General features: G+C 42.8%; 1 protein-coding gene across 3 annotated transcripts in view; it reads right to left on the bottom strand.

The window, feature by feature from the left end:
- The window catches only part of GINS3 (GINS complex subunit 3), a 92677-nt gene that overhangs the window by 48675 nt on the left and 17454 nt on the right, over nt 1–26548 (bottom strand). The window contains exons 2-5 of one of the 3 annotated variants that reach the window (XM_042918818.1): nt 9143–9234; nt 7222–7427; nt 6366–6616; nt 2260–2332 (exon numbers count right to left, since the gene is read on the bottom strand). The gene's annotated coding sequence lies outside the window, so the exon portion shown is untranslated. Of the gene's footprint in view, nt 1–2259; nt 2333–6365; nt 6617–7221; nt 7428–9142; nt 9321–26548 lie in introns of those variants that run through there. The other 2 variants (XM_042918819.1, XM_042918820.1) reach the window with 2 other exon arrangements.

Raw genomic sequence — 26548 nt, 5'->3', positions numbered from 1 at the left:
AAGGCTGTATGTGACGAGATATCCAGTGAGTGTCACAGAGAAAAAGTTTAAGAGAGAAGAGGAAAACTTCCAGGAGGCCTGGTCACAGGGAGAAAAAGGGCTAAAAGTCAGAGGTAAGAAAAATCCTGCCATTGCTTTGAATTTTTCAATCCAGGCTTCAATTCAGAACCATCCCTATTCAATCAAACAAGGAATACTTATTGGACATCAAGTGTGAGTAGAGAGGGAATTATAGACTTTATAGAAATGAATATAACACGTTCTCTACCCTCAAAAAGGTTAGACTCTAATAAAAAAGCCAGGGTATTTATGCAAATAATTATTATTTTTTAAATTCTCTTTCATTCATCAGATTATAGCCATAAAAAAAACCCCCACAGAATATTCTGCAAATTCACCATTCCTGTGGTTTTCACATCACGGGAACTAAGTTCTATCAGTGGCCCAGAGAGAACTTTCTGGGGACTTGGTCATGAGATGTTCCAAGGCGATTTCCTACATGCACAGTCGCACCAGGTTGGTCTTAGGCACTTGGGATGCAAAGGAAAAAACTCCTAACCAGACATCAGATCTGCTGCCTCTATCCCAGCTGTGTAAGTCAAGGTGACCCAGGCAAGTCACTAGCCCCGCTTCTGTAAACGAGGGAGCTGGTCTGAGTTCTGTCCTTTCCAAGGACAGGCTTCCTTGTCAGGGGCAAAACAGAAAGACAGCCACTGTGGTTTTCCTTGAGACAACAAAATGGAGCTCAAAGTTAGGGGAAAGGCAAAAGCAGGAGAGAAGGCTCCCCCAAGCAGTGGGGAGTAGCCCCATCCTGCCAGCGAGGTGGAAACAGAATTCTCTTGCAGGAGAAAGGTTTGAGTGAGACAAGCACACACTCCATCCCAGTGTTTCTACTTGCTCAATACTTACTCCTAACTTCATGGACATCATACAATTGCATTTCCAGGTGAGCTTCCGAAAAACTCATCTGTGCTCTGAGTAGTGATGCCTGTTTTCATCTTCCCAAACAAATGAGTTTGGAATACCTCTAATGTGTGTAAATCCAAAAGGGTTGTGTGTTGATCACCTTTTATTTATTTTTAATTTTTTTTAATGTTTATTTATTTTTGAGAGACAGAGTGTGAGCAGGGGAGGGACAGAGAGACAGATACAGAATCCAAAGCAGGCTCCAGGCTCTGAGCTGCAAGCACAGAGCCCCATGTGGGGCTCGAACCCATGAACCACGAGATCATGACCTGAGCCAAAGTCGCTAACCTGACTGCTAAACTGACTGAGCCACCCAGGCTCCCCTGATCATCTTTTAAAAACGAATTTTGATGGGAATGCAAGCTGGTACAGCCACTCTGGAAAATAGTATGGAGGTTCCTCAAAAAATTAAAAATAGAACTACCCTACAACCCAGCAATTGCACTACTAGGCATTTATCCATGGGGTACAGGTGTGCTGTTTCGAAGGGACACATGCACCCCAATGTTTATAGCGGCACTGTCAACAATAGCCAAAGTATGGAAAGAGCCCAAATGTCCGTCGATGGCTGAATGGATAAAGAAAATGTGGTATATATATACAATGGAGTATTACTCAGCAATCAAAAAGAATGAAATCTTGCCATTTGCAACTACGTGGATGGAACTGGAGGGTATTATGCTCAGCGAAATTAGTCAGAGAAAGACAAAAATCATAGGACTTCACTCATATGAGGCCTTTAAGAGACAAAACAGATGAACATAAGGGAAGGGAAACAAAAATAATATAAAAACAGGGAGGGGGACAAAATAGAAGAGACTCCTAATATGGAGAACAAACTGAGGGTTCCTGGAGGGGTTATGGGAGGGGGGATGGGCTGAATGGGGAAGGGGCACTAAGGAATCTACTCCTGAAATCATTGTTGCTCTATATGCTAACTCATTGGGATGTAAATTTTAAAAAATAAAAAATTAAATTAAAAAAAATAAAGATTACATGAAAAGAAAAAAAAAACGAATTTTGATTACAGTTTTCTCCTTTGAGGCTTGGATTTTTTGAGCTTTCATTTACAATTCCAGTTTACAAGCAGTGACTTTTATCTACTCAAATTGACCAAAACGGGGTTTAAACACCACTTCTGTAAAGAGCTTTGTCTTTGCCGATCTCGAAGCGTCATCCCCCTCTGCCTCTCTGTGCCACTTGACATCCTGGGTCTTCATGAAATTACTGGTTTTTAAGTGGGTTTTGTTTGTTTTGAGAGCAGCAGAGAATTTCTATCAAATAGCACCTTACCTTTGATCTCCGACACAAAAACAAGTACCCTTCTCCGTCTCCTGGGTTCACACCCCGTCCCGTCCATGAGATTCTGCAAGGGAAACCGAAAAGCAGCTGAAACCCCAAGTTTTGGTGAAGCAGAAATAATGTTCTAAATGCTGCCACCCAGTGAGGGTGACAGCGGCAGACAGACATTTTCCTGCAAGGCCAGTCAGCCTGTTCAGACTCTATTTTGAGAATTCATTTAAAAGAAAGTCCGGGAGCGCCTGGGTGGTTGTCCGTTAAGCGTCGGGCTTTGGCTCAGGTCATGATCTCACAGGTTGTGGGTTCAAGCCCTGCGTTGGGCTATGGGCTCTGTGTGGATAGCTCAGAGCCTGGAGCCTGCTTTGGATTCTGTGTGTGTGTGTGTCTCTCTCTTCTCCTCCCCCACTCATGCTCACACTGTCTCTCTCAAAAATAAACGTTAACATTAAAAAAAAATAAATAAGTGGAAGGAAGGAAGGAAGGAGGGAAGGAGTGAAGGAAGGAAGAAGGTAGGAAGGAAGTTGAGATACTAAACTACCTTGGAAAATGAGGCAGATGAAAAGGCCATCTGACATTAATGGAAAAAAAAAAACCCAACCCACCAAGATTGTAATTCTAGTTTTAATTAGTTGAATAATACATTTTCAGAAAGTTGACAAAAGCAAGCAATTCTGTTTCTTTTTTTAAAGCAGTTCCTCCTAAAAGCAGTCATGAGAAAGCAGAGAAAGCACGTTTGCTTCTGACACTTTCTTTTGCTATTGCAAATACCAGCTGTGCCAAGGAGTCCTCAGCCGAGAAACCTTTTCAGTTTACTTGGCCTGAGTGCCGCATCTAGCTGCCCGGTTGAGAAACCGCGAAGGTAGAATGTCGCGGGCAAGATCGCCGCCTGCCGGCCTAAATGATCACCGCACGAAAGTGCCAGAGTGGCATTTGGTTGGCCAGGCGGCCTGCGGATGGAAATGTTTAACTGTGCGAGTTCCCTGGCTCGACTTTCTTGGACGATGGATGGGTGATAATATGTGTGTGGTCACCTCAGGAAAGAATGAGAGCCCAGAACTTACCCACGTGAGGAAAGAGTGTTCCCATTTCTGCTGCCACTCTCTTGGAATCCTCTTAGCCTCTGGAACAACTTGTGTTGTCCAAAATGAATGATGTTTTACAAGCTTACCTTGTGGAATAGAAGCTCTAGAAAGATGCAACTTTATGGATTTATTAGTTATTACATTTGAAAGAGCAATCTAAGATCAAGTGGGATGTCATTGGCGATCAATTTCAGCCAGCACAACTCGTACCCAGCACGGTGCTGAGTGTTGTGAACTAGGGATGTTCCCCGGGTCCTTTGCCTCCTACAGACCGTACAGTCTAGCACTTAGCTTACATCACGTTCTATTTTTTAAGCACGCCCAGTAGATATCCTTTTTAGATCCTTCTTACCGCTCTGAGTGGGTGCAGCATCTGTGCCGATCAGTAGGTCATTCCTTTCCCAAAATACACTTTTTGAGAGAATATCCATCATTTAGAACCACATACTTTGAAGTCAAACAGATCTAGGTTTGCATCCCAGATCCATTACTTAATAGCTGTGTGACCTTGGGCAAGTTGATTAACCTCTCTGGGCCTCAAGCTCCTCCTCTTTATGATTTTTTTAAGATTTTATTTTTGGGGCGCCTGGGTGGCTCAGTTGGTTAAGTATCCAGCTTCACTCAGGTCATGATCTCATGGTTCTTGAGTTTGAGCCCCGTGTCAGGCTCTATGCTGACATCTTGGAACCTGCTTCGGATTCTGTGTCCCCCCCCCCCCGTCTGCCCCTCCCCCATTCATGCTGTCTCTCCCTCAGAAATAAAATAACCATTAAAAAATTTTTTTTAAATACAGATTTTATTTCTAAGTAATCTCTACACCCAACATGGGGCTTGAACCCACAACCTGAGCTCAAGAGCTGCACACTCTACCGACAGAGCCAGCCAGCCTGCCCCATCCTCATCTTTAAAATGTGGATAATAAATTCTACCTCACATGGTCACTGTGAGGATGAAATGAGATAACATGTGCTGATGCATCGAGCAGGGTTTGACCCATACTAAAAGTAAAATGCCAGAAGTATTTCTACATTTAGATTAAATGTATTAAAGTGGTTTTGCTTTCTGACTTATGGAATGGGACTTAGGTGACACAAGAGCATTGTCAAATTTTTGTATTTCTCAAGCTCTTTGGAGCCACCTTGACCCCTCATACTGAGGCAAACAAGTCTGCTTCCCTAGCTGTCAGGGGAGGAAGGTGGCCGTCTTACCCCTGCTGGAGCTCACACCAGGTATGTTTGTGAGTAGTCCCACAGACCCCACGATGTCCCTGAATTTGACACTGGTGCCAGGATCCATACTATTTGGGTTTATCTAAGAAACTGGAACCCACGCACTTCAATTTTTTTGAAGCTGGAGAAGTGCCTTTTGAAAGTGGTCAGTTTTCTGTATCTGGAGTTTGATCAGTTTTAGGGCAGCTTCCTTTGCTTGGGGAAAATCTCCAGGATGGGCCTTTTAGTGACACAAATATGAACAACTCTTGGTGACAACTGTGTGGTCACCTGATAGCGAAATACCGATGCTTCACACTGGGATGTCCTGTGAATGTGACTGGTGGAGGTGTCTCTGACCTAATATGTCCTTACGGAGTCAGAGGGCTTTGGGCTGTAAAGATCAATCAAGACTGCACCATCGGTAAACGTGATGATTTGTTCTTGGGGATAGGAGTGCCCAAGAATCTCCCACAGGAGATCAGGAGCAGGGGCTGGCCCAGGCAGGAAGGATGAGCAGCTTCTGGGCCTCACCTGGAGGGAGCCCCAGAGGAACCAGCCCGGACTGCTGGGCTGGGGCAGGGAGGGACCTCCCTCGGAGGGGAAGGGGTTGTTCCTGCACTTAATAAGGCGCACGTTGGCCATTGGCCGAGGCACTCCTGAGGCTGACAGGTAGGCTGGCCTGTCGACGCAGAGGAAGGAGATGCCAAGGCAGAGAGAGGGCCAGGAAGAGAGATTCCTTAAGTGGCGAAATTAGACTGTCCAGAGCAAGGCCTGGGAATCTATTCAACTGGTGTTCCAAATTAGTGACTTACAACCTTGGCTGCATGTTAGTATCTTCAGGGAGCTTTCAAAAACTACAGACATCCAGGGGTACCTGGGTGGCTCAGTTGGTTGAGTGTCTGACTCATGATTTTGGCTCAGGTTGTGATCTCACGGTTTGTGAGATTGAGCCCTGTGTTGGGCTGCATGCGGGCAGCACGGAGCCTTCTTGGGATTCTCTCTTACTCCCTCCCTCTCTGCCCCTCCTCTGCTTGAGTGCTTTCTCACACTCTCTCTCTTTCAAAATAATAAACTTAAAAAAAACAAAAACAACTACATATGTCCAGTATATACCCAAAAGGACTGAAAATAGATGTTAAACATTTGTGTACGAATGTTCATAGCACTATTCACAGTAGCCAAAAGGTGGAAACAAGCCACATGTCCAGCGATAGATGAGTGGGTAAACAAATTATGCAATATCCATATGATGGACTATTATCTTGCCTTAAAAAGGAATAAGGTATTGACACATGCCCCAACACGGCTGAACTTTGAAAGCATTATGCTAAGTGATAGAAGGCAGATACAAAGGTCCCATTTTGTAGGATTCCTTTTATGTAAAATATCCAGAGTAGTTAAATCCATAGAGATAGAAAGCAGATTTATGGTTGCCAGGGGTTGGGGTAAGAGTGAAATAGGGAGTGACTGGTTAACGCATACAGGTTTTATTTTAGGGCGACGAATGTGTTTTGGAACCAAATAGAGGCGGTGAATGTGAATGTACTAAATGCCACTGAACTGTTCGCTTTAAAATGGTTAATTCTATGTTATGTGAATTTCACCTTAATAAAAAAATTACGACATTTATAAAACATACAAGTGCCCAGGCCCCACTGCGGACTAGTTAGACCAGGGCCTCTGGACTTGGGGCCAGAGGTGGACACGCTTAGAAGCTCCGAGGTGGTTCCAGGTGCATCCCAGGCTGAGAACCCCACTCACAGGGGATTTGCTGCTATCTCTCAGAAGTGTAGCACTTGGCTCATACCTGGTCCATCTCCATGTCTCCAGTCAGGTGTCCCCTCCTTCAGAAAGCTGTCTTCAAGGATGCTCCCTCCTCTTGCTCTGCCAGGCTAGGTGACTTAGGTGACAGTCTCCTTCCCCTGAAAGCCCATGGCTTCTTCCAGAGCATCTCTCGCACCTGGTTGCCAGACTTCGAGCTTTCTGAGGGAGGCACCAGGCCTTCTTTCTGACTTGGTTTCCCCAGGGCCCAGTCCAGGGTTTGGCACAGAGGGGAGCCTAGAAACATGAAGCGAATAAGTGAACAGATGAGTAGTGGGTGAGTGAACGGGAGCCTGGCTCACCTGCATCTTGTCTCCCCCCCCCCCCCCCCCCCCCCCCCCCCCCCCCCCCCCCCCCCCCCGCCACTGAGCTTGCCCAGAGCTTTCCCAGCACAACAGCTGAAGGGTCCTTTGGGAGGGCTTTAGTTCCTCCTACAGGTGTATTCCTGCAAAGTTGAGTAGCTTCGGTGCTGGCGGCTGAAGCTGTTTCCACCTGAATTGTCAGGAAGCGAGCTTCTCGAGCTTCTCGTGCTCTGCATGTTGGAACCACCTGGGGAGCCAAGGCCCCTCAGCATCTGACTCAGCCGGTCTAGGGTGGGACCAGGGAGGTCACAGAGGTTTCTCAAAGCCCCCAGATGATTCTCATGTGCAGCCAATATCACAAACCACCGCATGAATGCTTGATTGCTGCATTCTTGAATCATTTTCTTCCTAAAATCCCAGATCGTTCAGAAAATGACCATCATGTTCCCTTACTTGGAAACAAGAGGATGTTTAGCACAAGCATGGCAGATGCCTTGAATTTGCTCTCGAATTCAATGCCATTTCTTTGAGTGTTATTACCTTCAGGGTCAGACAGCCTGTGGGGGCGATGATTTGTCCCTCGTCCACTGGCTGCGCCGGGCGGTCCCGAGGGGCGAGCGAAGAGGCTGGGTGGCAGCCAGCGAGGCAATCGCTCACTCTGTCCATGTCCACGTGGTTTTAATGCTGCTGAAGTGAGAAGGCTCCCAGGACTTGAAGAGGCTGCAGGATTATCTTCCCTCCCTCATCTGTAAACAGAGAGAGAGCAGGGGGAAGACAGCCTCGTGACCTGATATTCCAGACCTCTCCCCTTCCCTCGGCATAGTCTACGGAAATGCAACAACACGTTCCGTAGTTACAATGAAAACGGTTTTTCACTCCGTGTGTTCGTTTTGTTAGAATTATCGTACTTTTCTGTTGAAGAAACAAAATGCCTACACTCCTTGTTTTTGTTAAATAAGCTTAAATATTTGTTGTTCGGGGTGCTATTTCGCTGCTGGCGTTTGTTGTTTCTCTTAATATAATGTGACAAAAAATAACTCACTTAAATATGCATGACTAAGTCTTAGGTATGATCCTGATCAATGACTTCACAAATGCTGGTTTGGATTTTTAAAATTAGTATTGTGCTAGAGTACACAAAATATAAACTTGACCGTTCTAAAGCACGAATCTGCGGCGTTCAATAGATTCACAGCGTCATGCAACCAGCTGGCTCCATCTAGTTAGAAGCACTGCATTTCAGAGATTTCTTATCACCCCTGCACCCGTCAAGAGGTCACCCCCCCCCCCATTCCCTCTATCCAGAATAGACAAATCCAGAGACAGAAGAAAGCAGAATTGTGGCTGTCAGGTGCTGGAGTGGGAGTTCCTGGGGACAAATGGAGAATGACTGCCAAAGGGCATATTTTTTTTTAATGGTAATGAAAATATTCTAAAATTGGTTGTGGTGGTGGGTCCATGAGTCTGTGAATATGCTAAAAGCCACTGAATTTAAAACTTTAGGTGAATGCATTGGATGGTATGTGAATTATATTATATTTAAGAAAAAAACCAACAAAACACTAATGTCTAATTTACTGAGCTTTGACTAAGCCTTGGACTTGGGGTATTTATTGGTTTGCCTCTTTGAGTATTTTCCTAGACTAGAGCTTTGACTCTGGGGAGTTTAATAAAATGGCCAGCTCTCTCAGGGAACTCCCAAAGCAAAAACCACATTCCTTCTCCCTGTTTCTTGGGAAAACTAGGCTGCCTGCTGTAGTTTAGATTTCTTTATTATTCAGTAAGGAGCGTGGCAAGACTACCCATTTTCCTCTGAGCGTAGCTCTATCCATGGGTTTTGAAGGTGGTGTTTTCATCAGCATTATTTCCCCAAAAGTCTATACATTTATTTTTTGTCCAAGGGTAGTTTGATAGAAAATGCTGACATCCTCAAATGGTTGATGTTCTGTGTCTACTTTTTTATTTCTAGGTTTATTGTGTTGTGATCAGAGAATGTGATTTGTACTATTCCTAATTTGTTATGTATAATGGATTTTCCTTCGTGTTCATTTTTCTTTCTTTTTTTAGAGAGAGTGTGTGTATGAGCGGGGGCAGGGGGAGAAAGAGAGAGAGAAAGAATCCCAAGCAGGCCCCATGCTAAGTGCAGAGCCCAATGTGGGACACAATCGCACGGTCCTGGGATCATGACCTGAGCCGAAATCAGGAGTCAGATGCTCAACCGACTGATCCACCCAGGTACCCCTGGGTTCATTTTTATATAACTTTTTCCATTCATACTTGAAAAGAAGTCTACTCTTTTCAAGGGATACAGTTGAGAATATTAGTGACTGGTTAAATTGTTCTTTTAGTTTATTGATAAGCACATATATTATTAATAATCATGTTAATAAAATTTTTATAGTATAAAATACCATAATTATTTAAGTAATTAACTATATTATTGTTACTATAATTGTCTTACCTTTTTGCACTATCTAGTCCAGCAAGGATTGAAATAAGCAGGTGAAAGTCCACCAGCACTGTTGTATTTCTGCTGGTTTTGCTTGGTTATTCCTGCAATTTGTCGATACGTAAGAAACAGGAGACTAAAATGAGGTACCTCTTCTCAGCTTTCACTAAGGACCCAAAGTGAGGTGAGACAACACAGCAGATGCCAGCAACCCCACCTCCTCCACGAGGGGCAGGATGGCCTGAGCAGGACGTGCTAAGAGGCTATAAAAATGTAAAGTGTAAGAACTACACTTCAATTAATCTTACAATTAGGAAGAAATGAGGCAAAGCATAAAAATAATTTAGGTGATAGAATGTTATGCCACTGTTAAAATATTAACATATTCAAAATATTTCAATGAATAATGATGTGGCAGAAAGATCATAACATACTATTAATTCTGATTTTATAAAATACATGCATATATAGAAAAAAGGAAGGGCGCCTGGGTGACTCAGCGGTTACACGTCTGCCTCTTGATCAGGTCGTGATCTCACCGTTTGTGAGTTTGAGACCCATGTCGGGCTCTGAGCTGACAGTGTGGAGCCTGTTTGGGATTCTCTCCCTCTCTCTGCCCCTCCCCTGGTCTTGCTCTCTCTCTCTCAAAAATAAATAAACTGCAAAAAAAAAAAAAAAAAAATAGGAAAGAAATACCCCAATTGAGATTTCAGGTACTTTTTCTTCTTGACATTTGTCTGGATTTTAGAAATTTCTTACAATAAATATTGGTTTCTTTTGAAATCATTTTTGTGATGAGGAAAAAGAAACAGTTAAAAAATAGTTTAAAATGCCTAAGTAATCACCTTCCTGTGCTAGCTACCTTTACTCTTCAACCGAAGACCAATACATGAGTGAAAAGCAATGGATTTGGGGGTGATCTTCCTCTTACACAAGGTCCCAGAGGAGGCCGGGGGCCACTGACCTGGCTTCATTAGCCGGCAGTTTGAATAGCAGATTCTGTTGCTCATTTTCCCAGTAAATGGGCAGAATATCTCTAGAGGATGTGTCAAGTTCTCCCCTTTCTCATACACTTATTTGGGGCTGGTGCTGGGACTCATGCAGTAGTTCCAGTTTTATGTTTAATCACGGCTCTGAAATTCAGTTGCCATAGATACAGAGGACCAGGATGATGTCTGATGTCACCGTTGCCATTTGCCTCATGAGCTGGTTAAAACTGACCTTTAAAATTTAAGCTTAATTACCTTTGCTGCCAAAAGCGGCCCCCAGGGAATACGCCGTAATGAATTCATATTTTGACAATCACTTCCTTCTTTCCTCATCATTAAAACTTATTTTCTGGTCTGCCACTGAATCCACACTAGGCCTCTCTGAATTCCACATTTTCCAAATCCATATGAGGCAAAATTCCTTATCTGCACCCTAACTTCTCCCTGGAGAGGAGGGCCTAGATCCAGGAAGAAGGTGGCCTTGTTCCTTCTTTCAACCTTCTACTCTTCCTTTCACTGGGGTCACTTGGCAGGAGCAAAGGAGGGGGAGGGATTATCCAAAGCACACTCCACTCCAACCATTCCCGTCTCTCTCACTCAACACAGCAATGTCTTGTTCTATAGATGCTCCGGAAAACACCTCTATAATGAAGCTTGCTGTGGTTTGAGTTTTTTAAAGTGTTCTTACCAATTATGGAAAGTATCAGCCATGCTCTCACGCTGATGCCCATATGCACAGTTGCAAAGGCCACAGCCCATAGCTTCAGCTGGTCCACACACAGATGAACACACATTTTCAGTTATTCATTCTTTGAACAAATGTCCTAGAAATTCAGGATCCAGCAATGAACAAAACAGACCAGGAAACCAGTCTCCTGGAGCTACTTTGAATGGAGGAGGCTGAAATGAAACTGATACCCTCAGAAGTAACTCTACAGTCCCTCCGATGTCAAGTGCTGCGAGGGAAGCATACAGGGTACCATGAGAGCCTATTTCTCCTCTGTGGGGTGGGGTAGGGGAGGGGGCAAAGTCTCCCTGTGGCATTTAAACTAAGACCTGAACATCGGCAATCCAGATTTTCTGTATAAGAGATGATTCAGGACAGTACTCAGGTTAAAGAAAACGATAATTGCTCATGTCAGAAAAGGGGAGGTGATGAATAAGGCTCCTCCAAATGCTCCTTTATCACCAATAGTGGACACGGTAATTGACGTAGTCAAAGGGAGCAAGTGCAAAGGTCCTGAGGTCAGTCTCCTAGTGGGGCATTCCAATAAAAGGTCTAAACACAAATTATTGTTATAAACAAGTGGTTCTCAAACTTTTTGGTCTCAGAACCCTTTACTCTATGAGAATTATTAGGGACTCCAAAGAGCTTTTGGTCATATAGAGTATATCTACCAAAAATAAACTACCTATTAGAAATTAAAACAAAATTTAAAAACCATTATTTAAATTTTAATTCTTTAAAAAATAATAGACTGGGGTGCCTGGGTGGCTCAGTCAGTTAAGCTTCTGACTTTGGCTCACATCATGATCTTGTAGTTCATGAGTTTGAGCCTGGCATCAGGCTCTGCATTGACAGTGCAGAGCCTACTTGGGATATTCTCTCTCTCTCTCTCTCTCTCTCTCTCTCTCTCTCCCTCTGTCTCTCTCTGTCTCTCCTTGCACTTTTGTGCGACCTTTCTGTCTCAAAATAAATAAATAAACTTAAAAAAATAATAAACCAATTATGAAAAAGTAGGATATCTTAATGGTATTTTTAGATAATTGTAAGGATCCTTCTTTATTACTATACCCAAACTCGATCACTGAGAGTTTATCTGTAAAGGTTACAGTGTTTGGGTGCCTAGGTGGCTCAATCCGTTAAGTGTCTGACATTTGATCTCAGCTCAGGTCTTGATCTCAGGGTCATAGTTTCAAGCTCCACATCATGCCCAGTGTGGAGCCTACTTAAAAAAATAAAAGGTTAACTGCAGTGTGGAATCTGAAACCCTATCAATGAATTATTTTACTTTGTTATGTTAAAATCCATTGGTCCAACTTACTCTTTGAATGCATCTTTACCCATGCATGATTTTGTAAAATCATGTTTAGGTCATTTAGAAAATTTTCGTTCAGGGGCGCCTGGGTGGCTCAGTCAGTTAAGCATCTGACTTCGGCTCAGGTCATGATCTCACGGTTCGTGGGTTTGAGCCCTGCGTCGGGCTCTGTGCTCACAGCTCGGAGCCTGGAGCCTGTTTCGGATTCTGTGTCTCCCTCTCTCTCTGCCCCTCCCCCACTCACGCTCTGTCTTTCTCTCTGTCTCAAAAATAAATAAACATTAAAAAAAGAAATAAAAATTAAAAAAAAATTTTTGTTCATTGACCAAATTGTACAGATTTTCCAAATTTTTTCATTATATAAAATTTAAAAACCAGGTATGTTAATATCACTGCCAAATCTCTTTTAAGTATTAGAAGGCTGTCTATCTCACTGCAGCCAATACAGGTTTTCCAAATGTTAATTTCACCTAAAAGCTCAAATTTTATCATTGCCCATAGATATTTCCATTGTTTTCCTTGACAGCCTCCCTTCATTCATTTTCAAGAAGATGTCTGCCAAACACTCAAGTCTGCATAATCATAGTTTGCAAATCATTCTTTCAAGTAAAAGTGATGTCACCTAATGAATAAACGGCCTAGTTAGGCTGGCAATTCTATCACAACATGCTTTTCCTCTACATAACCAATGTCTTTTTAGATCTGCAGAAGAAATGTTTTCTGCTTATTTCCTAGTTCATCATGAAGAATCTTAAAAAAAAACAAAAACAAAAACCATGTACTCAAAGGTCCAGATTTAATAAAATTAATAATGTAAATGGCTTCATCAAAGACATTACCAAGTGAAAATGGTGCCCCCCCCCCCCCCCCATGAGTGTGTGATGGTGAAGAAACAGGCCAAGTTTGTGTTTAGATCTCTTTTACTGTGTTAGCTTCGAAATCTATCTCAAATCCAACCACTTCTCTCTTTAACCTACTTTTCCCTGCCTGGTCTGAGCTGTTCCAGCAGCTCCCTAACTGGAGTCACGCTGCCACACTGGTGGCATGCTGGGCCACTACCGCAGCCCCCCCTCCCCAACCCCCCCAGCAGCCTCTTTCCCTGGCTGCCCTCCAGAACAGCACACACGCCCCGTCGCGCCTGCTTCATGTTTTCTTCCTGGCACTCCCCATGGACATTGTATTTTTCTGTATGTGGTTTTACTTATTTTTCCTTTTACTACCTAAAGGTGAGCTCAGCAGGCGGGGACTTTATTCGGTTCATGCAACTAGGGCTGCGTCCAGCACACAGCAGCTGCTGAATGATTTGTTGAGCCAAGAAGTGAAATCTCAGAGATGCCCATGCCCAATTCTCCCTAACCAAACACCCCAAAGACTTGTCTTTCCTTCTCTTCCTCTCTCCCTCCCTGCCTTGTGTTTTTGGGCCAGGCCCTCTGCTCCACCTTGGGAATATAAAGGCAGACAAAACACAGTCTCCGCCTTCAGGAATCTCACATTTCCATGCAGAGCACACACACATCCACAAATGATTCTCAAGTGGCTCTGCAGATGGGGGCCCAGGACTTGTAGTGGCAGAGACCTGGGTTCAGACCCTCAGTCTTAACCCTTCTGAGCCCCAGTTTCCTCATCTGTAAAATGGCAATAATAGTACCTGCTGTTCACATGGGTGGTGAGAATCAAATGAGCTAAAAGTATAATGACATATCTCACATATTACTAATAGATGTTTTAAGTAGTGAAGGTGGAATTTGAGTCTTAAGGACTATATATTAAAAATATATACAGAGTTCACCAGTGTTGGGGACAGGGAGTGGCGGCAGTGTGTGTGTGTGTGTGTGTGTGTGTGGCTCTTCCTGGAGGCATTGCTGACATGGGGAGATTTGGTGAGGTGGGTATCCGGAGCTGGGAGTGATGGGATGAGGCTAGAGAGGTTGGCAGAAGCCTAATGGCAGAGGAGTTTGTGGCCTTGCTGGGGGCTTCTTGCCTGTGGGCAGGGAGGGGAGACCTAACCAAAGCACCGCTTATGATGATTGGTAGCGTGGTACTGGATGGATGGCGGAGGCAGGGAGACCACTGAGGCCACAGGATCCATAGGAGATAGTGGGGGGGTGGTGGTTGGGGGCAGGCTAGGAGACTGGGAGTGAGCCTGCATTGGGGGCGACTTTGAATGCCATGGGGCAGACTTGGGCCATAATTACGACCCTCTTCTTGCTTTTTGTCCCAACTGTCAGGTGAGGTATTTGTTGCCCCCAAGTTGCCTGTCCCTCCCGTCTGTCTCAATAAGGTGATGTGGATGAATCCAGGATGTTAATTTCTGCAATGAGGCAGAATATCTTAACAGCCAGGCTGACACTCTCCTAAATTGTTTTGTTTTATAGAAAGGGACATTTGGAGTCCTTCCTTAATTAGTTAATTGGCTGGTTTAGATACATCACATTTTGTTCCAAAAAAAGATCTTCTTGTTCTAACTCTTACTCAGTAAGCGTTTACTGGCCGATAAATGTTAAAGATATGATGTATTTTTTGGAGTACAATAATCTTTGTTAATTATTTATAATAGAATGTTTTAAAAATTAACTCTGCTCCTTTGATCTCCACGGAAGGGCTGGAAATCCAGTGCATCCTGTAGTGGATAAATGTCCCTTACTATATAAAGGTAACCGTGCTTATTCAAGAGAAAGTACACAATTAAATGAAGCTCAAAGCAAAATCTTCCTACTCACCAGCATCCTCACCTTCCTAAGCTACTCCTCAGGGGTGTGGATGTGGTCTGTTAGACATTTTCTAACCAAAACCAGGGGCACCTGGGTGGCTCAGTCGGTTAAGCCTCTGACTGCAGCTCAGGTCATGCATGATCTAATGGTTTGTGAGTTCGAGCCCCACATCAGGCTCGCTGCTGTCAGCACACAGCCCGCTCTGGATCCTCTGCCCCTCCCCCACCTGCACTGTCTCTCAGTCTCTCTCAAAATAAATAAATAAACTTTAAAAAAGAATTAAAAAACCAAAACCAGAAATGAGCTCATGCTCTATACCCTGTTTTGTAACTTGCTTTTCTCCTTCAACAATAGATGGCCACGGCCTTTTGAGGGGTCCAGGCATTGACTTGCACCCCCTTCTATGTACTGGCTGAAGAGTCCTGTCCACGCAGAATTTGTTCTTAAAGGCATCGGTGGCCTTGAGCACCACCATCTCTATCAGAAAAAGCAGACTTCGAAGAGGTCAATACAATTTTCAAGGGATCCTTGAAAAAAAGTTTTTGTAAATCGCCAGCCTGTGGCTGGATGCCATGGGCCTCAGCCTCCTGGAAACTGCAAATGTCCCCCAGCAGCAAGAGGGTCGTGGGCAGATCCGGACCAGCAGCAGAGAGCAGTAGATGGTGGGGGCAAGATATAAGGCTGTGTTGCTGGATAAGATTCCTGCTGTAGGGGATCCCAGAGCCCCAGCAAAGCGTGTTGTGGTCCCATTTTCCACTTCCTCTGGGGTTTTGGTCATTGAGAATAAGAAATATGACAAGTTGGGGCGCCTGGGTGGCGCAGTCGGTTAAGCATCTGACTTCAGCCAGGTCACGATCTCACGGTCCGTGAGTTCGAGCCCCGCGTCAGGCTCTGGGCTGATGGCTCGGAGCCTGGAGCCTGTTTCAGATTCTGTGTCTCCCTCTCTCTCTGCCCCTCCCCCGTTCATGCTCTGTCTCTCTCTGTCCCAAAAATAAATAAAAAACGTTGAAAAAAAAATTAAAAAAAAAGAAATATGACAAGTTGATTTATTTTATGAGGAAAAGTTCCTCCCAGGAAAACAAATCGTTGACATGCACTCAGCATAGTCAGGCAATGATGTTTCTTTAGTGTAATGGGCTAGCTCTATAAAACACAAAGAAAATCCTTTATGCTTGCATATAAAGACCTGTACAAAAATAGTTTCTGCTGGATTATTTGTTAATATTTTAAAAATTGGGCATAATTCCAATGTCCATCAGCAGGAGTATGAATAAATAAATCGAGGCAGGGTTGCTAGAGGGGAGGTGGGTGGGAGGATGGGCCAAATGGGTGATGGGTATTAAGAGGAGCATGGGATGCACACTGGGTGTTATATGTAAGTGATGAATTGGGGTGCCTGGGTGGCTCAGTAGGTTAAGCGTATGACTCTTGATTTCGGCTTAGGTCACGATCTCACAGTCCATGACTTCGAGCCCTGCATCCAGCTCTGTGCTAACAGTGTGGAGCCTGCTTGGGATTCTCTTTCTCTCTCTCTCTGCCCCTCCCTCGCTTGCTCTCTCTCTCTCTCAAAATAAATAAAAAGTAAACTTAAAAAAATTTTAATAAAAAAATAAGTGATGAATCACTGGGTTCTACTCCTGAAACCAATACTGCACTGTATATTAATTAACTTCAATTTAGATAAATAAATTTTTAAAAATGAGAAGTTACAAAAGTTAAATGAATTATAATTTTAACTGCGTTTTAAAGATAGTACATGTGAAATTATTAAGTCCGGATAATCAATAAACTCAAATGCATACATAGGAAAAAAATAAATAAATTGAGGCACATTCATAGGCTAGACCACTTGACAGCAATTCAAATGAGTGGACTAAAACTTATTATTTTTATTTATTTATTTATTTACTTACTTATTTATAATATAATTTATTGTCAAATTGGTTTCCATACAACACCCAGTGCTCATCCCAACAACTGCTCTCCTCAATGCCCATCACCCACTTTCCCTTCTCCCCCAACCCCCATCAAACCTCAATCTGTTCTCTGTATTTGAGAGTCTCTTATGGTTTGCCTCCCTCCCTCTCTGTAACTTTTTTTCCCCTTCCCCTCCCCCATGATCTTCTGTTAAGTTTCTCAAGATTTACATATGAGTGAAAACATATGGTATCTGTCTTTCTCTGCCTGACTTATTTCACTCACCATAATACCCTCCAGTTCCATCCACATTGATGCAAATGGCCAGATTTCATTCTTGCTCATTGCCAAGTAGTATTCCATTGTATACATAAACCACATCTTTATCCATCCTTCAGTTGATGGACATTTAGGCTCTTTCCATAATTTGACTATTGTTGAAAGTACTGCTATAAACATTGGGGTACATATGCCCCTATGCATAGCACTCCTGTATCCCTTGGGTAAATTCCTAGCAGTGCTACTGCAGGATCATAGGGTAGTCCTATTTTTAATTTTTTGAGGAACCTCCACACTGTTTTCCAGAGCAGCTGCACCAGTTTGCATTCCCACCAACAGTGCAAGAGGGTTCCTGTTTCTCCACATCCTCACCAGCATCTATAGTCTCTTTATTTGTCCATTTTGGCCACTTTGACTGGCATGAGGTGGTACCTCAGTGTGGCTTTGATTTGTATTTCCCTCATGATGAGTGACATTGAACATCGTTTCATGTGCCTGTTGTCCATCTGGATGTTTTCTTTGGAGAAGTGTCTGTTCATGTCTTCTGCCCATTTCTTCACTGGATTATTTTTTTCTCAGGTGTGGAGTTTGGTGAGTTCTTTAATAGATTTTAGATACTAGCCCTTTATCTGATATATCATTTGCAAATGTCATTTCCCATCCCATTGGTTGCCGTTTAGTTTTGTTGACTGCTTCCTTTGCAGTGCAGAAGCTTTTTATCTTTTTTTTTTTTAAATGTTTATTTATTTTTGAGACAGAGAGAGACAGAGCATGAACGGGGGAGGGTCAGAGAGAGAGAGGGAGACACATAATTGGAAACAGGCTCCAGGCTCTGAGCTGTCAGCACAGAGCCTGATGCGGGGCTTGAACTCACGAACCATGAGATCATGACCTGAGCCGAAGTTGGATGCTTAACCAACTGAGCCACCCAGGCACCCCCAGAAGCTTTTTATCTTGATGAGGTCCCAATAGTTCATTTTTGCTTTTAATTCCCTTGCCTTTGGAGATGTGTTGAATAAGAAATTGCTGTAGCTGAGATCAAAGAGGTTGTTTCCTGCTTTCTCCTCTAAGGTTTTGATGGTTTCCTGTCTCACATTCAGGTCTTTCATCCATTTTGAGTTTATTTTTATGTATGGTGTAAGAAAGTGGCCTAGTTTCATTCTTCTGCATGTTGCTGTCCAGTTCTCCCAGCACCATTTGTTAAAGAGACTGTCTTTTTTCCATTGGATACTCTTTCCTGCTTTGTCAAATATTAGTTGGCCACACATTTGTGGGTCCAATTCTGGGTTCTCTGTTCTAGTCCATTGTTTTTGTGCCAATACCATACTGTGTTGAAGTGGGCAAATTCCTAAACACCCACACACTACCAAAACTCAAATGTGAAGAAATAGAAAATTTGAACAGACCCATTACTAGTGAAGAAATTGAATCCTTTATCAAAAATCTCCCAACAAATAAGACCAGATGGCTTCCCTGAGGAATTTTACCAGACATTTAAATTTTTTTTTAATGTTTATTTACTTTTGAGAGGGAGAGAGAGAGACAGAGCACGTGCAGGGGAGGAGCAGAGAGAGAGGGAGACAAAGAATCTGAAGTAGGCGCCAGGCTCTGAGCTGTCAGCACAGAGCCAGATGCGGGTCTCAAACTCACTAACTGTGAGATCATGACCTGACCCAAAATTGGACGCTTAGCCGTCTGAGTCACCTAGGCGCCCCTCTACCAGACATTTAAAACAGAGTTAATACCTATCCTTCTCAAGCTGTTCCAAAAAAAGAAATGGAAGGAAAACTTCTGGACTCATTCTATGAAGCCAGCATTACTTTGATTCCCAAACCAGACAGAGATCCAGAAAAAAAAAAAAAAAAAAAAAAGAACTACAGGCCAATATCCCTGATGAATATGGACGCAAAAATTCTCAACAAGATACTAGCAAATCTAATTCAACAGCAAGCATATAAAAAAGAATTATTCACCATCATCAAGTGGGATTCATTCCTGGGTTGCAGGGCCATTTCAACATTCTCAAATCAATCAATGTGATACATCACATTAATAAAAGAAAGGATAAGAACTATATGATCCTGTCAATAGATGCAGAGAAAGCATTTGGCAAAATACAGCATCATTTCTTAATAAAAACCCTCAAGAAAGTCAGGATAGAAAGAACATACTTAAACATCATAAAAGCCATTTATGAAAAGCCCACAGCTAATATCATCCTCAATGGGGAAAAACTGAGAGCTTTCCCCCTGAGATCAGGAACACAACAGGGATGTCCACTCTCACCACTGTTGTTTAACATAGTGTTGGAAGTCCCAGCATCAGCAATCAGACAACAAAATGAAATAAAAGGCATCCAAACTGGCAAAGAAGGAAGTCAAACTTTCAATTTTCGCAGACGACATGACACTCTACATGGAAAACCCAAAAGACTCCACCAAAAGTCTGCTAGAACTGATACATGAATTCAGCAAAGTCGCAGGGTACAAAATCAACATACAGAAATCAGTTGCATTTTTATACACCAATAATGAAACAACAGAAAGAGAAATAAAGAAATTGATCCCATTTATAATCACACCAAGAACCATAAAATACCTAGGAATAAACCTAACCAAAGATGTAAAAGATCTGTATGCTGAGAACTATAGAAAGCTTATGAAGGAAATTGGAGATGATATAAAGAAATGGAAAAACATTCCGTGCTGATGGATTGGAAGAATAAATATTGTTAAAATGTCAATACTACCCAAAGCAGTCTACACATTCAATGCAATCCCAATCAAAATTGCACCAGCATTCTTCTCAAAGCTAGAACAAACAATCCTAAAATTTGTATGGAACCACAAAAGACCCCGAATAGCCAAAGTAATATTGAAGAAGAAAACCAAAGCGGGAGGCATCACAATCCCAGACTTTAGCCTCTACTACAAAGCTGGACTAGATCTTAAAATCATGTTGAGTGAAAGAGCAAGCAGCAGAATGTTAGGTATGGTGTGAGACTTTCAAAAACACACAGAATGTTGCACATTGTTTATGGATGTGTGTGATCTGTAAGAAAGTGTAAAAAAAAAAACCACCAGAGGTCATGGTGCTGACCTTGGGGAGGCAGATGTGGAAGACACTGCCTGCCGGGACCACATCAGGTCCTTCACCTGCACCTGTGATGTTAATTCCTTTTTTGATTAAAAAAAACACGTAACACAATTTACCATCTTAACCATCTCTAAGTGACCAGTTCAGTCATGGTAAGTATATTCACACTGTCGTGAAATAACAAATCTCCAGAATGTTTTCATTTTACAAAATTGAAACCAAACCCATAAACAGTAACTCCCCACCCCCCACCCCTGGCAACCACTATTCTATTTACTTCTGCAAATTTGACTACTCTAGTCACCTCATATAAATGGAATCATACCGCCATTATCTTATTATGACTGGTTTGTTTCATTTAATGCCATGTCCTCCAGATTCATCCATGTGGTAGCACGCATGATAGTTTTTTGCCTTTTTAAGGCTGAATAATATTCCATTTACAACATATTCTTGACTATTTATCTGTTGATGGATTTGGGGCTGTGTCTACCTCTTGGCTCTTGTGCATAGTGCAGCCATACACATGGGTATGCAAATATCTCTTCAGACCTTGCTTTCAATTCTTTTGATGTATTCTCAGACATGCAATTGCTGGGTCGTATGGTAGTTCTATTTTTAATTTTTTTGAGAAGCATCTATACTGTTTTCTACAGCAGCTGTACCATTTTACATTCTCAACAACAGTGCACAAGGGTTCCGATTGTTCCACAACCTGGCTAACACTTGCTGTTTTGTTTGTTGTTGTTGTTGTTATCATTTATAGCAGCCATCCGAATGGGTGCAAGGTGATAACTCACTGTGGCTTTGATTTGCTTTTGCCTAATGATTTAATAGTAATCATTTTTATGTGGCTGTTATCCATTTGTATATTGTCTTTGGAGAAATGTCTGTGCAGCCCTTTGCTCATTTTTAAGTCAGGTTACTTGATTTTTTGTTGTTGAGTTATAGGAGCTCTTTATACATTCTGGATATTAACCCTTTATCAGATATATGATTTGCTAACATCTTTACCCGTTCCACAGGTTACCTTTCACTCTGTTGATTGTATTAATTTATTTTTAAGAAGGCACAAATATGAAAAAGATGAACTTTTGCTCATGAGTCCTTGTTATATTACTCTTTATGCTTTCATTAAAAAAATTTTTTTTTATTTTTGAGAGAGAGAAAGAGAGAGAGGGAGCATGCAAGCAGGGGAAGGGCAGAGGGAGAAAGAGAGAGAATGTTAGGCAGGCTCCATGCTCAGCACAGAGCCCAACACGGGGCTCAATCTCACAACTCTGGGATCATGACCTGAGCAGAAATCAAGAGCTGAACATTCAACTGAATGCACTATCAAGGCACCCCGTATTTAAAATATTTTTAAAATTAAAAAAGAAAAAGTTGGGGCGCCTGGGTGGCTCAGTCAGTTAAGCATCTGACCTCGGCTCAGGTCGTGATATCACGGTTTGTGGGTTCGAGCCCCATGTCGGGCTCTGTGCTGACGTCAAGCTTGGAGACTGCTTCGGATTCTGTGTCTCCCCTTCTCTGCCTCTCCCCCTCTCTCACTCTGTCTGTCTCCCAAGGGTAAATAAATGTTAAAAGATTAAAAAAAAAAAAGGTGGTGGGAAGGCTTGAAGGTCAGACAGGTCTGGGCTAAAGTCTTGGCTTAAATTACTTATCTCCTGAGTCTATTTCCTCATTTATAAAATGGAGACAATAAAACTCACCAACCAGGAGTATTGTAAGAATTAAAATAATATACTTAAACCCTAGCAGATTGCCCTGCTGTCCAATAAATGGTGATTAGGACTTCACTGATGCTTGAGGCAGAAGCTGTCTTAGGTCACTTCCCTCCCTCCTGTAAGATTGAACCACCCTACCACCTTATACTTTTCCTTTTCTGCTTTTTTTTTTTTCTCCTCTTCTCTTCTATTCCTCTCCTGCTTCCACCGTATATCCCTAACTTCTTCCCTCCTTGTTTTCCTTTATCCCAAAGTTCCGCACTCAGGCTTCCCATAATGAGGCAGGCTGGTGTAGGATAATAGGGAGTGGTGGGTCCTGTGACAGTCTGGGGCATGGCTGGTATGCAGGAGCAGTCACCCCCGAGCTCCAGGCTGCCATGCTGGAATGTGGGCCCAATGTTACCAGATATTTGGGTAGGGAGGATTTTGGGAAGAAGTCAGAAATCCATATTCTTATGGGAAATCTTTGAATTTTTTATTGTTGGAAATATTCTAAATTTTATTTATCACTATGGAGTTCAAACTGAATTCTTAAGTGGGCCAGATCTAATCTGCAGAGTGTCAGCCTCTGAGAGGTGAAGGAACCACATACATGGTGCTGGTCAGGGCAGGAAAGGAGTGGGAATGGGTCTCTGTGTATGTGAGTATGTGTGTCTCTATCTATGTACCTGTGTATGTATGTGCACATGTGTGTCTGCAACTACATGTGTATGTAGATGTGTGCACTTGAATCTGTACATGCACAGGTACAGGTGCCCATGTGGATGTGTATATGTGTCCCCATATCTATGTGCCTGCATATGTATGTGCACATGTGCATACATGTGCATGCGTGTGTATGTGTATTTTACTGCCATTTCCAGTGCTAAGTAATGAGAAAGGAGTTGGTCACCCTGGATTATCTGGTAACTGCTGGAGCATTGGTTGTATGAGACCTGGGCCATTAAACTTCTGTCACGTGGGGTCATTACCTTTTCTCTTGGAGACCCAAAGGTGCATCAGAGACCCTAAAGTGGTCTGGAAGGTCTCTAGGCCCAACATTCAAATTAAGCCCAAACATCCTAGTTTCTTCCTGCCCTACAAATCTTTAAAGACTGTGTGCACTCAAACTCATGCCTGCCTTGGACTTTTCTGTCCTTCTGAGTGATAGACAAGATTTTCTGTCATATAGATTGCAAGCTGGCAGTCACTGACGGGACCTGGCCATGGCTACCTCCTTTAAACAGGCTCCTTGCTCCCCAGTCACCCCAGTTCCTACTGCTCTGGATCCATCTCTACTCCAATGCTGACAAGTATCAGCGACATTTTATCATCACACCTGTCATGCTCTTGTCTCACAATAGTGTGAAGTAGTTTTTGTACCCAAGTCTCTATCAAAAATTAGGGAAGGGAAGATCAGTGGACAAGGTTATGTGTTTCATAAAAAATATGAGGGCACATTTCTTTGTGGAAGTGAAGAATATTCCTTTGTGCTTAATAAGTAAATAAAGTGCATCTGTATTAGAAAGATGAAACTTAAGATTTCATTATCAAATAGATCATAGTAAGAACTATAATCAGCATCTATAAAAGATGAGTGCTGCTCTCAACAATAGCCAAATTATGGAAAGAGCCTAAATGTCCATCAACTGATGAATGGATAAAAAAATTGTGGTTTATATACACAATAGAGTACTACATAGCAATGAGAAAGAATGAAATATGGCCCTTTGTAGCAACGTGGATGGAACTGGAGAGTGTGATGCTAAGTGAAATAAGCCATACAGAGAAAGACAGATACCATATGTTTTCACTCTTATGTGGATCCTGAGAAACTTAACAGAAACCCATGGGGGAGGGGAAGGAAAAAAAAAAAAGAAGAGGTTAGAGTGGAAGAGAGCCAAAGCATAAGAGACTCTTAAAAACTGAGAACAAACTGAGAGTTGATGGGGGTGGGAGGGAGGGGAGGGTGGGTGATGGGTATTGAGGAGGGCACCTTTTGGGATGAGCACTGGGTGTTGTATGGAAACCAATTTGACAATAAACTTCATATATTGAAAAAAAAAAAGATGAGTGCTGGAGAATTAATAAAAATAAAAAGCTGGGGTGCCTGAGTGGCTCAGTCAGTTAAGTGTCCGACTTCCACTCAGGTCATGATCTCATGGTTCGTGGGTTCGGGCCCCATGTTGGGCTCTGTGTTGACAGCTCAGAGCCTGGAGCCTACTTCAGATTCTGTGTCTCCCTCTCTCTCTGCCCCTCCCCTGCTCGCACTCTGTCTCTCTCTCTCTCTCTCTCTTTCTCTCTCTCTCAAAAAAATAAATAAATAAAATAAACATTAAAAAAAATTTTTTTAATAAAAAGGATTAAGGGCACCTGGGTGGGTCACTCAGTTAAGTGTCTGGCTCTTGATCTCAGCTCAGGTCTTTTAATTTTTTAATGTTTGTTTATTTATTTTGAGAGAGATTGGGGGAGAGAGAGAGCGAGCACATGCGCTCGTGTGCAAGTAGGGTGGGGCAGAGAGAGAGGGAGAAAGAGAATCCCAAGCAAACTCTGAGCTATCAACGTGGAGCCCGACGCAGGGCTCAATCTCATGAACTGTGAGATAATGGTCTGAGCCAAAATCAAGACCCAGACGCTTGACGGACTGACCCACCCAGGCATCCCTCGGCTCAGGTCTTGATCTCAGGATTTTAAGTTCAAGCCCTCCATGCTTGGCACGAAGTCTACTTAAAAAAAATAAAAATAATGAATAAAAAAAGGATTAAAATTTCAAAAAGGTTTGATTTTGAATGTAAGTAATAACTGTTGTATAACTGCTGTATAACATGCGTTATCCAGTTACAGATTTCAGGGGGGGGGAATAACATTGCTCTTCAGTGAGTACAGTTATTATTGTCGAAGAGATCTTCGTAGGCAATAGTCATTCAATCAGACATGTGATAATAACTCTTAGACATAAAAGATACTCCAAGCCGTAGGCCAATGGAGTGGTCAAGTTTTCCTGGGTCAGAAGCAGCAGAAACTGCCTCTGACTCTGACGCAGTGAAGAGGTTTGCTGGTGGGCTGTGAGCTACCACAGAAGAGCCGGGTCTCAGGGAGGACAGGACAGGGAGGAGCCCTCAATATAGCAGCAGGACCAGCAGGGCCTGCTGTTGGCCTGGCTTGGCGGCTCCAGCTGTTTTGGTTTCTCTGTCCTTTGGCTCCAGACTCAAATTCCAGGGACGGGAGGGTCTACTGGGCCTGGCTAAGGTCACAGGTCCACTCCTGGGCCCGCGGGAATAGCAGGCCTATTTGGTGTTACAGCTCCAATTTGCAAAAATGAGGGTTTAGTTAAAAGAGGTTCCATGAAATATAAATACAGCGGTGAAAAATAGAAGCATAAATACTGTAACTCAAGAAAAAGAGCGGCTAGGATTCAAGTGTGATTCACTTATTCTGGGATAAGTGATTCAGAGCGTATGGTGAGTTCAAGTAAGCAGCCAAAAATCTAAGTGAATAAAACCAAACAATGGCAACAAAACAATTCAAAAGTGAAACAGGAAGTACAACAATGACTACCTGGAAATTATACTTTCCTCTACTGTGAATCTATTTGTCCAGTTTCTAATGTGTGGTTTGTCGTAAAGCTCAGTCCCCTTTGGCTTTGAGCATCACTGCAGACTAGGTGGTCTGAAGAGGCTTCTCATTGCAAAACAGTGCAGGGGACACACCCTCTGAGTTATCTTTGCTCTTACAAACTAGAGGAGAATATTCCAAGAAAAGTGAGCTGAGGCCAGAGCTCTCAACAGCTGGGAGAGGATGGGTTGCCTTCAGGTAGGGGCTTCGGTAGTACAGCTGTTTAAATACTGAATCAGTGGAGAGGGTGGGAAGCCACGCCACAGTCCCTGATAGCGATGCCCTCTGGTGACTAGAGACAGAAGTAAACTCTGGAAGAATGTCTAATCTAGACCCACAGGATAGCCATTGATAAAGAAAAAGAAACTGACAATCATTACGCAGGCACGTGAGAAGGCAAGCCGCTTTGTGTGGACATTAGCAGACAAGGGGCACCTGGGTGGTTCAGTCAGTTAAGTGTCCAACTTGGTTTTGGCTCAGGTCATGATCTCACGGTTTGCGGGTTCAAGCCCTGCATCAGGCTCCATGCTGACAACACAGGGACTTGTTTGGGACTCTCTCTCCCTCTCTCTCTGCCCCTCCCGGGCTCTCTCTCTGTCTCTCTCTCTTGAAATAAATAAATAAACTTAAAGGAAAAAAAGAAGTTAGCAGACAAAGGGGTACCTGGGTAACTCAGTAGGTTAAGCAACAACTCTTGATTTTGGCTCAGGTCATGATCTCGTAGTTTGTGAATTTGAGCCCCACTGATAGTATAAAGCCTACTTGGGATTCTCTCTCTCCCTCCTTGCTGCCTCTTCCCTGCTTATGCTCGCTCTCTTTCTGTCTCTCTCTCAAAAAAAAAAAAAAAAACCAAACATTAAAAAAAAAGAAGTTAGTAGACAAAGCAAAGAGCATATTTAGAGTTCCCTCAACTCTGAAATAGAAGATCTTGAAACCGTCAGATATTAAATGTACAACACATATATATGAAATATTTAGGATGAAGAAATAAAGGATATAGTGACTAAGATACCACCAGAAACAGAGAAACTTTGAAAAATGGATCTTCTAGAAATAAAACTATTTCTTT

The sequence above is a fragment of the Panthera leo genome, chromosome E2 (genome assembly GCF_018350215.1).
Source record: "Panthera leo isolate Ple1 chromosome E2, P.leo_Ple1_pat1.1, whole genome shotgun sequence".
Lineage (NCBI taxonomy): Eukaryota > Metazoa > Chordata > Mammalia > Carnivora > Felidae > Panthera > Panthera leo.
This window is presented reverse-complemented; position numbering and strand designations above follow the sequence as displayed.